This window comes from Nomia melanderi, chromosome 1, assembly GCF_051020985.1.
Source record: "Nomia melanderi isolate GNS246 chromosome 1, iyNomMela1, whole genome shotgun sequence".
Classification (NCBI taxonomy): Eukaryota; Metazoa; Arthropoda; class Insecta; order Hymenoptera; family Halictidae; genus Nomia; species Nomia melanderi.
This window is the reverse complement of record NC_134999.1, coordinates 26,436,622-26,450,036: the sequence shown is the minus strand read 5'-3', so window position 1 is coordinate 26,450,036 and position 13,415 is coordinate 26,436,622. Positions and strand designations below refer to the sequence as shown.

At 34.9% G+C, this 13,415-nt stretch overlaps 1 protein-coding gene across 6 annotated transcripts in view; it reads left to right on the top strand.

Annotated features, from left to right (window-relative positions):
- Window positions 1-13,415, top strand: part of LOC116430042 (uncharacterized) — a 600,329-nt gene that overhangs the window by 75,284 nt on the left and 511,630 nt on the right. The window contains exons 1-2 of one of the 6 annotated variants that reach the window (XM_076372491.1): window positions 3,439-3,712; window positions 11,906-11,987. The exons of 3 other annotated variants lie outside the window; for them this stretch is intronic. The gene's annotated coding sequence lies outside the window, so the exon portion shown is untranslated. Of the gene's footprint in view, window positions 1-3,438; window positions 3,713-11,905; window positions 11,988-13,415 lie in introns of those variants that run through there. 2 more of the 6 variants (XM_076372489.1, XM_076372493.1) reach the window with 2 other exon arrangements.

The window sequence follows — 13,415 nt, the reverse complement described above, 5'->3', positions numbered from 1 at the left end:
AAGATTTCTAAAACAATTTAATATAAATCAATGTTGTTCATTGTCCATAGATCAAAGCGAAAACCTATTTTGGTATTATCATCTTATTATTTTCAAAATAAAGGAGGATGTTAAGCAAGTGGGCAATCTACATGCTTCAAATACTTAACAATTAAACCAATATGCACTGACACTATGTAAATATAGACTTCCCTTTATAAAATGACGTTAGAGTTTTTCAATTTCATGCACACATTTCGAAATTGTGATCATTTAAAGCTAGGAATCTTTTGGAGTACCGTCAACTTCGTTTATATTTTTTATAACTTTCCCATCATATCATCAATGAAAAATTGACTGAGGGGGCAGGTTTTCATCTTTCTTTAATAATTTCCTTTACACTTACAATGGAATAGATATTTTTATGTTTCTTCCAAATTGTTGACAGTATAATATTAAGCAAACTTAGCAACGAAAGTAAATAATATGCCAAGCGGTTAAAAAAAGAAGCGATATTAGAAAATTTTCCATCTTGGAAAAACTAGTCTATTGTCTAAATGAAGTTCGATTACATATATTACAAGGAACAATTTCAGCAAATAAAAATGAAGACCAAAATTTTTAGTGCAATGCGAAACTTTAATGCGCTATAACTTTTAAATACTCACTGTCAAACAGTTCAAAGTCCTGGGTGAACAGAGAAATGATTTTAACAATATATGTCATGGCCAAGTCCATACGAGGGTTACTGTTTTTGTAAATAAGTACGGAAGCCCCTATTCCCGGAGATATCTTTGCAACTATCTGGAAAACTAAGACCGAGCGACGATAATATGAATAGAGAAAAATTGTTCAAAATAATGACCTTGATAACATATTTGAAGGTCTTCCAAATCGGTCAGGAGTTAGTGTTGTACAAAATTACCCCTATATCTTCTAGCCCTCTTAACCCTAATCGTACCACGTGTTTGTATAACGAATCATACCACGATTAAAAGCCCAAAAATACTTTTGGAAATGCAATATGAAATAATCAAAAAATTTCAGTAAAAAATTCAAATGTGACTCAAAAGTCACACCGTGGTCCGATTAGGGTTAACTATACTTGTCCGTGTTCAAGTATACTGTAGCAGAATCTTTACACCGGTTACGAGGGAAATATTGATTTGCCCGGAAAGTTCGTGCCGATTTTTGGTAGGTGGTGTAAGGACAGGCCTGAATATATCAGAAGATTGAAAACAAATGATATGCATACATATCGTAAAAGACGGTACTCGAAAAAAAAAAATTTGGTTACGATACGTTAATTTTTGTCGGTTTTATACGCCTTTGAATATGGAAGAAAGCAAAGTGCATTTTAGGCTTTTAATGCTTCTCTTTTACCGGAAAGGCAAAAATGCGACACAAGCGGCAAACAAGATACGCGCTGTTTATGGTGAAAGTGCTGTAGCTGAAAGGACAGTGCGGAAGTGATTTACTAGGCAAGCTGGTGATTTCAACCTTAAAGATCAAGAACGCTCGGGTAGGCCCTCCATCACAGATGAAGATCAGATTAAAACATTGATCGAGAATAACCCACGCTATACGACACGTAAATTAGCAGAAATGTTAAATATGTCAAAATCCACCATCCACGAGTATTATGTTCAGACCTGTCCCTACGCCACCTACCAAAAATCGGCACGAACTTTCCGGATAACTCAATATTTAAACGAGAGAAGTATTCGGCTCTTCGACAGGGCCCGTACGTTAAATGCTTCTCCCTAGGTCTGAGCGGAGTCCGTTGGTCAAGATAAACTGGCTCGCTTGTTCGTTCGCGTATACTCCGCCGGGACGGCGCGCGCCGGCGTTTCTGGTAATGACTCCTGGCCCTTTCAATGCGCGGCCGTTTCTTAGAATTATTGCCAGTGACGACCCGGCCCCTACTCGAACCTCGCGCAACGTTCGAAAGTAATGTATCAGGGGTAACTGTTTCTTCAATCGAAGATATATGGCACGAAAGGGTTAAATGGGACTGGAGGATTTGTGTGTAATCGTCGGACGACGGAGACCGGTCGCTATTGGCCGCCGAAAACTTTCCGTGTTACTGCGGCAACTTTTCTATCCCGCGTTTAATAGCTTCGAGGGGAGGATCCCCCGAGTGGCCTGCAACCTGCTGACGGTGTCCGTCGACGTGGCCCGGGATCGGGAATTGATTTTTGCTTGTTAGCGTCACGCCGAAACGCGATTGTTGGTAGCGTTCACACCGGTAACGGAAACTGTATGAACGTTCCCGTTTGGCCGCCTTTCCGAAAGCCTGCTTCGCACTCGAAAATATTTTTCTCGAGAAATATTCGTTATTTTCTGACGAATTATTAATGGTATCTTTTACAACTAACTTGAAACATCTTGTGTAAATTAAAGAAGAGTATTTTATTTCGATGAATATTTATTTCCATGTGTTGATGCATTGTACAAATGATATTGAATTTAAATTTTATAGTCTTTGTGGATCAAATTAAATGACAATTGAAAGGCGATTCATGAGTACCAAGGGTTAGAGTATTTAGAATCTTAATTAAAGTAAAAATTTCAATTATCGGGTCATTTCATAAATAATGGGGTTTTTTATAGTAGTTTTATTTTTAAAAATGAAGATACGCAAAACCTTTCTCGATGTAAATATATTTTGCTCCGCTGTCTATAGATCACGATATATTGATTGGGTATCATAGAGGAAACACTATATTATGTAAAAAACATGGAAGGCTAATTTTCCAATGTTTCTTTTACAGTTCTTATAGATCAAATATTTTCTACTGCTCTCGATAAGTATTATAAATGCATAAAATCTGTTTCACTTAATTCATTAACCTTTCGTTTGTATAAATACGTTCTTTTAATTTTCTATTACTTCAATCAGTTTTCAACACTATGTATTCCATTATTTACTCACATTTATCGAAGTAATCAGCAACGAAACACAAAGAGCGCATTGTTAGGAGTATTTGTTTCTAATTGCTCACAATATGAATCAGTTTCGAGCTCCATATGCCATCTATTTAGCAAAATTAAATGAAGTCCAAGAGAAGTCATGTTGAATTATTCATGCTCGAGTACTGTCTAATTAGTGCAATTAAACGAGCTTTTCATGTTAACGAAACTCCCGTTCCCCTTTCTGTGTTCTTTTATTCTAACGAAATTATGCAGCAATTAAAAGAACGATCCTTTTTGTTCCAAGTGACATAAAATTCGTATACAAAGCACTATTACAAGTAAAAATTCTTCTAACTCGGTGAAAATTTCGTAGGATTATGCGACGGTGAACGTATTAAATACGACCGATTTACGGGGAAAGAGAAAAACGGATTTTCATTCAATTGTTTCTCTCTGTCACCCACTCATCCATAGTCACCCACACACACGGGACTAGTGTTTATAAAGTGCGCACTTATCTCTGCCTGTAACCGGTATCTCCTCCGATTCCAGTGCTTAGCAGCGTATTTCCGAGTGAACAGAATCGATTTCAAACACTTGGCTATCGCCGTCGGTTAGTAGCGCAAGAAAAAGTATCGTAATTCATAATTCCGAGCAGCCGTGAGTGGGAACGCACGTACCGTCGTATTTTCTGTCGCGCAGATGTGTTCCCTTTCCTTGATGTGGCCAGCTCCATGCGTGGCCTGGTAAAAAGGCCCTCCAGGGCGACTCACAATGAGGGGAGTGGCATTTCCAAACCAGAATTCAAAATATATTGGTATGAATATTTTTTAATGGAAATTGATTTTTTGCGATAATATATGGTTATTTTTAGTAATTGAATGAAAAAATAGGCATGTAATATGTAGAAAACAAAGAAATTTTTGAAGTGAAATTAAAAATATATTTCTACTGATTTTTTCTAATTTCTGATAAAGAAATTTCGAAACCTAAATTAAAAATATATTTCTTTTGATTTTTGTGATGAATTATAGATGCTTGTAGTAATTTATTTTAAACAAGGGAAAATATTCTATAGAAAACAAAGAAATCCTGAGGCTTAAATTCAAAATATGTTTATCCGAAATATGTTAATTTTTCCTTTACGAAAATTGATTTTCTAAGATAACATGTGATTATTTACATTCATTTATTTCTAGAAGAGGTAGAAGATTCTATACTTTAGAAGAGAGGGAAACTTTATCAGCAAAACTACGAATATACTTAACTCGATTCTTTTATAATAAAAATTTATTTTCTGCAATAAAATGGCGCTGTTCAGAGTAGTTTTTCTCGAAAAAAAAAAACAATTACCCCTTAGAAAAGAAAGAAACTGTGTGGCTAAAATTGAGATCTATTTTTATGTAAATTGTTGTAAATAATAATTCATTTTCTACAATTGGGTTGATCTTTTTGCTGTAAGTTACTTTAAGAATGATCTGATATTATAAAAGTTTGGTCCTTGCTCGCAGGTATTAGTCAGCAGTTTTGTCTACAAAAATACAAATTGTTAACTTTCGCGACTGAGTTTGCTGTTGCCCATATTGAATATTATTCTCAATACATTATTGTTAGCAAACTTTCATTTTGTAACAGGAAGTAATAGTTTTTTTTAATAAGAGAAAAACAACGATTCAATACAAAATTTAATAATACTGGAAATACTTTTTCATATCACCAAACCAATTTATTTAACAATTTCCCTACATACATCTGCGCCCTTTCAATAAACATAAAACAGGAAATTTGAAACAAAAATTAAAAATTATTTTCATCCATCTCCAATTTCTCCAATATCAGAAATATTTTCAAATGCAAAAGATCAAAATCAGAAAAATAGAATCTTGGCTTGAAATGTTGCTTTCTAAGCCATCATAAAACAATAAAATTCTATATTTCATCTCTCATCTAGTTGCAAGGTGCAATGCAACTGTTCCCTGCCGTCTCAATTCATCGAAGGTGTGGCATGGTTCGTCGGCACGGTGAAATCTTTTCGTTCCTCGCACCTGCCTCGCGGAGTCGTAATTACTTGGGCGCTGCTTTGATGAATCAATGAACCAGCTGTAGTCGCACACGTTCCTAGCTGCGCCAGCCAGTGCAGCCTCTGAAATTCAAATGAGAGTTTTCTTGAGACGTGTGTCGCGTAACCGCGACGACTAAGAGAGGCACGGGTCACCTTGCGGAATTATTAACGCGCAGCCGATAAAGCTGATGTTCCGGCGTACAGACTCCAAAAATTACATTAATCTTTGTCTGCAATATTACAACTACCAAATGGGTTTTAAAAGAACAGGCTCTTCTAAAAAAGTCTTTAGTAAAAAAGAAACTAAAAACAAAAATAGATAGAAGGATAAAGAATTGAAAGAATATATTTACATGGTATATAAAAGAAATTCTCATAAAACAAAAAGAGTGATATTGATAGTTCCTTGTAATATATTTTATGTCAAAACTAAATGATATTGTTTTATATGGATTTGATAAATTCATTGTTGAATTGTGGACTAGACTTGCATGGTTGCAATTCATACAGCATTTTCGGGGAACCAATCTACCGTATAAATCGAGGGTCAGGTATATAACTCTAGGGTTGCTATTTGTAGTAAGATAGAGTTTTTTGACTCACAATTGACCTCAATAAAAAGAGTCCCTACCCTATACAGTTGGAAGATGACTCAACGTCTACTTGAATTTTATTTTACACTTTTATAGTTTCGAATGGTTGTATGTGACTACATTGGCGAATAATAAATTACGTAATATCAGGAATTAGAAAATAAAATCAACAGAAAATTGAAATCTGATCGATTAGTCGAATTCCTCAGTCTAGCCATCAAGTGATCTAGCAGTACCTACTATACGCCCCTCGCGTTAGATTCATCGATCGCCAAGCTAAAAGTGCACAGGAGTAAAGGGACTCTTCCACTCACGACGTTCGGGCCGCTTCGGCATTCGACGCATGATCATTATCTGCGCGGAAATAACAAAGAATGAAAGTGAGACCGAATGCAATGAAGTGAGATATAACGATAGTAAAGAAAATTCTCTATAGTTCCGTTTGACTCTATCGCATTCGGTCTTCCTTTTATTCTTTGCTATTGGCGAGTCTCCTTGTCCCTGTGCACTTTCAGCTTGGCAGTCGATGGACCTAACATGACAGGCGTACAGTATCTGTTTTTTATAAAGCATTGCCAAACACAGCAATCGTGGTCTTCGGCTTCTTTGTCCGCCAAGTGTCGTGTCTCTTCAAACTACGATACGAACTATGTTACACTCACCTTCTGTAGGATACTACATTCATACGGACGTATTTGATCGTTGTCACACTCAGAATCCATTTCCAAGAGGTCCCCCGGCTGAATTAGGACACCCTGTACTTAGTTATCACTACCACGCTCGAGCGTCTATTAGCGACGAGTCAGAGGCTTCAATTTATGCTATTAACGCTCCTTTTTCACAGCGCGTTACGATCCGTCAAGCATTTCATCCCGACGCGGCTTTACCCCGAGGTTTACCCTCTGTTGTTGCGAATCATTTATTCCGTTTAATGGTGGTCGCTAGATGCGTCGAATTAACTAGGCGGAACGCGGCGACAAAAAGGATTTTAGAGGCGTGCGTAACATCGCCGTCCTCTCTTCTCAATTTTCGATAAAAGCTTCTGCGCCCGGTTTCCGAACGAATAATTTCGCCGGGAGTATTATCCGCCGGAAATTGATTTTTCGACAGTGGAACCGTTAAGATTAAACAAGAACACTTCGGTACGTTCCTTCAATTTTTCGACGATACGTTCTCATTGTGTGCGTCTTTATTGCTGGGGAGTAATATAGGGAGCGTTATTGGATTTTGCGATTTTATTCGTTTATGAGAATATTGGAGTTTTAATTGTCTTTGATGAAGAGATAAACAAAATCCGTGGAAAGGAATAAAGGGGCACGTGTTGCATGTGATTTAACGGTGCTTCGATTGAAGAATTTATTGATGGAAAATGGAACGGAGGATATAAAGAAATGTCCGTACAGAGGTACATTTTTGTTAGGAGATATTGGTACATTGTCGTGAAACGTCCATTCGATTTGAGACGGGACGGTTGTGAAGATGAAAGGTTGAAAGAAACAAAGATTGATACCTCTGATGATAGTTTTTGCTTGACAGCGAGGATAGTAAATACTTGTCTGCAGATCCAGAATTTATCTATCGTGAAATCATCTGCAGTTTAAAAATTGTGTACCGCTTAAATTGATAATGAAGGGTCATATATGTTTAATTATATCTTAAAACAGGACCGTGAATAATGGAAATAAATTCTTGCTTAAATATTTACTCGTATACAATTTGTATATATCTATCTATTTATAATTCTTATATTAATTAATATTATCCGAGTAATAATGTGTTTGAAAAAAATGATTTTAGTGTGTACTACTTTATTTGGAGCTTTGCTATAGACGAAACGTTTTTGACGTGAAAATAAAACTATAATTCTATGTATAACAACAATTATATAGGTGTATTTTATGTTTATTATAAATTAAAAATTATTATTTATAATGTATTACCTATATGAGTTGTTCAAATTATTTTTCCGCTGTCTCTATAATTTTCAAAATATTCATTCGCCTTTACTTAAAATAGACAGACTGTATGTAAAATTTTCTTCCTATTTCTCTATAAATTTAATATTGAAGCTTGAGAAATTCTGATAAGTAATATACAAACATATATTTTGAGTACTTGCGTATTATACGGACCACCTGTGTTTCCTAACTGAAGGTCGCATTGAGTCTTGTCTGGATTAATATTTTCTTTGATATTATAATTATTAATATTATTACTATTACCATTAGTATTTTATTTCTCAAAAATAAAGGTATATAATACCAAAGTACAATTTTGCAACGAGTGCGAGACTATTTGATTTTGAACATTACCTCATACACAGTCCATCAACTGCATTTCACAAATTTTCTTCGCATCGTTCTTTTCGGAAAGGGACGAGCACGAGAACACTTTATCTCGAGTAATTTTCTCAACCAAAACGTGAAGCACCTCTTGATATATTACTGTAGCGGGTGAGTCCACTTTTTTCAATCCGCGAAGTGATGAAGAGACTCACGTTAAAAACTCCGTAAAAAGTATTGTATACAGACTTGTTTTGAAAAAGGAACACACAGCTGCAATTTCCAGATACTTCTTTATAGTACAAGCTTATCCAGAAAATGAAAACGCAATAAGAAGACATTTGTCACATCATTCGTCACACTAATTAAATTTCTTGTATGCTGTTTCTTTTTAACTTCGATATAGAAGTAGGATATAGAAGTGGACCCATGACAATTTCGTCACAGTTGTCAACCATCACAACAGTTTAATCCGTATTATGTACATTAAATAACTTTAAATGAATATTTTATAATACACTTGGGATGTTTTTAAAATCGTTGCTTATTCTTCGCGAATTAATTTGGTGATTTGATGTACTTAAAACAAATAAGATTGAACAGAAATGAAGGAAATAAATTAGTGGCAAACGAATTATGTTCATTTATATTTTTGTTGTTGATCTTAGGAAAAATAGAAACATTTTTAAACCACAGTTGTAACCTACCTTCTTACATGAGATCACAAATAATTATTTGAAAAATATCAGATTTCAGCAATATTTAATGAATGACGAGACAAATAAGAAAAATAGAAATGTAATAAATAATGATTATAAATAATAATAAAGAAACTTATTTATTCGTTTATCCCTTTTACCAACTGCAGTTGCCCTTTACAAACATTAGAAATTATACCGACTATACACTTACTCATTCACTTGCTCGCAAGGGAAATCTCTTTCATCTCATCTTGCCTCCTCTAAACTTTTCTAATTTTTAATACTTCATCAAAGAAACTTTAACAGGAAAGATTTCCCTAACTCGTACACACACGCAACCTCGAGAAGACACGTATTAACCTGTTTACTCCAAACATTAACAATTGGTAACAGAAAAATTCTGACTTAACAATTTGGCGACCAGTACCACACACTTGCGAAGTATAGGAAGGTGACACGATGTATTTTTTTGAATTTTATTAGCATTTTATGAAGACGATTTCTTGCGTTTAATGAAATTTTGTAATCATGAAAAGTGCCATTGAAACAATGCTGATCGCTAACGTGTTAATAAATCATTAAACATTAAGAACAAAAATTGATAATAGACAAGTAATATTTAATTTACACGAAACATAAATAAATAACATTTAGATTTGCCGAATTAAAGGTTAAGGAAATGAGTTTGAGTAGAATTACGACCTTCCATGTATGGCGTCTCGTATTCGAATAAAAACAAATTAAGGAATTTTTATTGCTTAACATTAAAACTACCAAGTGGGTCTAAACGACCTATTCCCGATTTCTTAATTTCGCAATTATTAAAGACAACAGATGTTTCTCTGAGAAATTATTAAAGAACCTGATTTAGCAATACACAAACTGAATTACAAATCAATTACAGTCTCGATAGATGCACTCTTGAAGTTTCTATAGAGAAATCTGAAAAGTCAATGTAACTGTTCGGTAGTTTTAATGTTAAGGAGAACATAGGTTCGCGAATATAAATAACGTCGTTCCTTCGTATTTTCAATGGCACAGAATTCAGTTTACCCGAAATGCACTAAACCCACTACTACCCCAAAACGGCTCCATTCCAAAACATGCATTACACCGTTACAGCTCGATATCCCGCAGCATCGTCGGCGTACAAGACAATTACAATCTCGTTTAGACTCTCCCCAAAGGAGCCCCACGCTCGACGAGAAACGACAGGAAAAAAGGCGAGGAAGAAGCGGTAGTCGGGAGACGTATTCGACGGGAAACTACCCCCGCGCGAGTGTATGTTCTATCTTCGGGTAGGAAGAGGGTTCCGTTCGTCTTGTGCATCTCTAATGCGACGTTACTTCCGAAGTGGGCGTTACACACGTACGACAAAATTTATGGTGTAAGCTCCTTCGAATCGACGTGCGCTTTGCTGAAATTCTCAAGTGATCAGCGCGTAGGAAGTTCGCCGGATATTCCCGAATCTCTAATGCAATTCACGTAGAGACTAGTGCGCCTGTGGGAAATGTAGCCGGCCCGACGAGCGTGTTACGCGCCCGCGCGCTCGGCCACGGATACCGAGAGCTTCCCACCCCCGTCGAACCCCTCGCCCAGCCACTGCTCTCGCGGCAAGAAAGCTGTAAAGCGAGGAATAATCATTTTCGCGGTGGTGATAGTCCCGTAGTAAAAAAGTTAACCGCGCCAGGTCCGGAGTTTCCCTCGTTGTTACGATCCCGTGCCGCACCTTGGCCGCGAGTTATCGTCGTGAGGCAGTTCCAGAATAAAATACGGCTGGGATCCTGACGAGCTTCCGGGCCGCGATTCGGTAATAGGGTGTTGAAATATTGCTGAACCACTCGAACGAGATAGCGTGCGTGCGTGCGCGTGGGCGCGCTCGCGCCCGATAAGCGGTACACTTTTCCTTCCGCGGACGCGGAAGAGGTGAGCTGGCACGCGATTCGAATCGATCTGAATGAGCTCCCTCCGCGGAACCCCTGGGTTGTGTGAATTAAGATGGAAAGGTTTGTACGGGAATCTGCGTCATGGTTTACTACATTTAGGCAAGTAGGGTAAAATGGGATGCTTATTTTTCAATCGTAAAGATAGAGTATTTGGAGCAATAAACGCGTGAAACCTTTTTTGGAAGTCTTGCATAGACCTTTGGCTATAAGGAAATCAAAGATTTCTTTAATAAAAGTATTTAGTTACGAAGAAAAATACGATTTTCGAAAGGTATTGAAATATCCGCGGCTCAAAAATGGGAGGGTATAGGAACACTCCTGTAAAATCATATACAATTACAACATTTGTATTTATACTAAATCAAAATTGCTAACTGAATATATTTAATTGTTAGCTGATATAAAACTGTAAATATATATGATTTTATGAACAAAAGTCACAAATGAATGTATTATCTTAATTTTCTACGCTGGTGCAATCTAATTGGTCAGTATTTATCTCATTTTGGATTCTAATTTGCTACACATCAATACGATTACACGTAATCGATTAAAACTATAAACAAAGCACATAGCAAGGAACTTCTGTTGCCCCTGTGCTAAAGTGTTCCGTTTTGCATCATAATTTAAAAATGCATTTAAAATTTACAATTCGACATGGAATAAATAAATAACTTAAGTGTTAAAAATACATCTTAAGGAACACAGAATCAAGTACTGTAGTTATCTTGTTCTATTTTTTTAATCGAAATGTAATTGAAAATGCTTCAAACATCTAACTGACATCAAAATTTGTTCACTGAATATCCTTCCAATGCTTTTCATCGAAAAATAACTCATCCATTGTTCTGCATTCAATATCAAATTACATCGAGGATTTATTGGAACCATGTTTTGCGATATCAACTGATATTATGTTGAGACGGATTCGTTATTTAATTTTATTATTTGCTACGTAGTTTATTGAGTTTTGATATATTTGTTGGAAATATAATTTCGTTCTGTACGAATGTAATTGTTGTAGTGTTTGCTAAATAATGGTGAATAAGTATCTTATTGAAGTGGTATATTAACGTTGGAAAAAGTAATTTTAATGCTAGTTTGTAAGTAAAAAGTTAAGAGAATTTTGTATCGTAAGAAGAGTGCATTGATTGAAAATAAATTTACGAATTAATCGATGAGCCGTAGAAAATTAAAATATTTTATGTTCGCGATGTAATTTATGGTTTTAAGAATTTATTCTTTGATTTATGTGCCATTTTTATTATACGAAGATTGCAAAATTTCATGCCACCAAGAATGGGAGGATTGAAACCCGGAGACTTATTGATTCTTTTAAAAATCAACTTATTTTAAACCGACCATATCAGAAACAGCATTCACGAATACATTTTAATAAATTAATTTGTTTTTTTTCTGCTTTCAGGTAAAACCTGTTTACATAAGAGTGGACACCGCAAATCACTGCAGCGAATAACGTATTTGGAACTACTTATACTCCGATAACCGTAATGTGACATTAATATTCTTACATAATAAGATTATTAATATAGCCAAGATACGATTAAATCATTAAACAAAACTATAAATAAAATAGTTTCGTAATTTTCATTTAAAAAATATTAAAATAACATCACCTTTTAAGTTTCCCTAAATGTGTGTTTCCTCTTTCGCGGCTTTTCTATGACATAACGACTTGTTACAACATTCTCGACGAATGAAGCGTGAACATACATTAAAGCATACATACTATCAAATTTCCTGCAGTCACCTCAACGTTTACAGTTAAGTCAGGATTATTGCAACTTAACCGAGTTCGAGTCGTTAACTTGCTTGGTAATCCATTGTCGCTCTATCTAGATCTCTCGTTGTACCTAACAAACATTAAGATACTTTTGACAGATTCATAATTTAATGCTTCTCACTATCTTTATGCTAATTCAGACATTTAAGGCGTCTAAAATCTTTAAAAGAATACAGAATGGAAAACATAGCTTCTCTTTTTGAATCACGTAATGAAATATGGAAAATTATGTACACCTTGTTCACATGATTAATAAAAAATATTTCTATTTGGGAACATGAACGATAAGTGAATTTTGTTCATTTTTTAATTCAAAAACACAACGTGTAAGATGATTGTATTTTAGATATACTTATTAATATGATTATTTAATTTCTTAAATGTTTGGTGCCATAAAGATTGCAATTTTTCGATATATTTTACATTGAATTGAGACAAATAATACTTTTTTCTACAAAAAGATTCAATTTTATTTTTCATATATTTTTTCCATTGATTATAACTATATTTGTTAATGTGGTACAGATGCTATTTATTTAAAAGTTTTAAAATGAGAAGCTTAAATCACAGAACTATCGAAATTCTATGTGTATATTAAATTAGTCGATTGTGTTGAACGTATTTTTTCTACGGTGTTTCCGTGGGCCACACGTCTTTCCAAATTTATGGTGAAAGAAGAATCTGTTAACAGCTTTTTGTACACTTCACTACACAGGAAACAGATGCGCGCTTGACAAGTAGTATTTATGTGAGAGTTTGTTTCCTCGTAGGTATACTTTGACACGAATGGCTTCCTATCCGAGTAAAGTGGCATCTAATGAGAAACATTTGTCAAACACTTGAAAGACTGTTTCCTTTAATGTAACACCATATTTATCGTACATTAAGAAGTCAGTTTACTTTATTTTAATAACAATGTAACTTTCATCATCTTCCAGATGATACAAATCAGTGAACATAATATTGTGAAGTAGTAATCAGTATCTTAATAAAATATTAAGATACCATATAGATAATATTTACTAAAAAATGTATTAGATCTTTTTATAACTAATTTTCTTCTAATCTTAATACTTTTGTAATACTTTCAATATAAACATTGTAAATTCCAGTGATATTATTATAAACATTA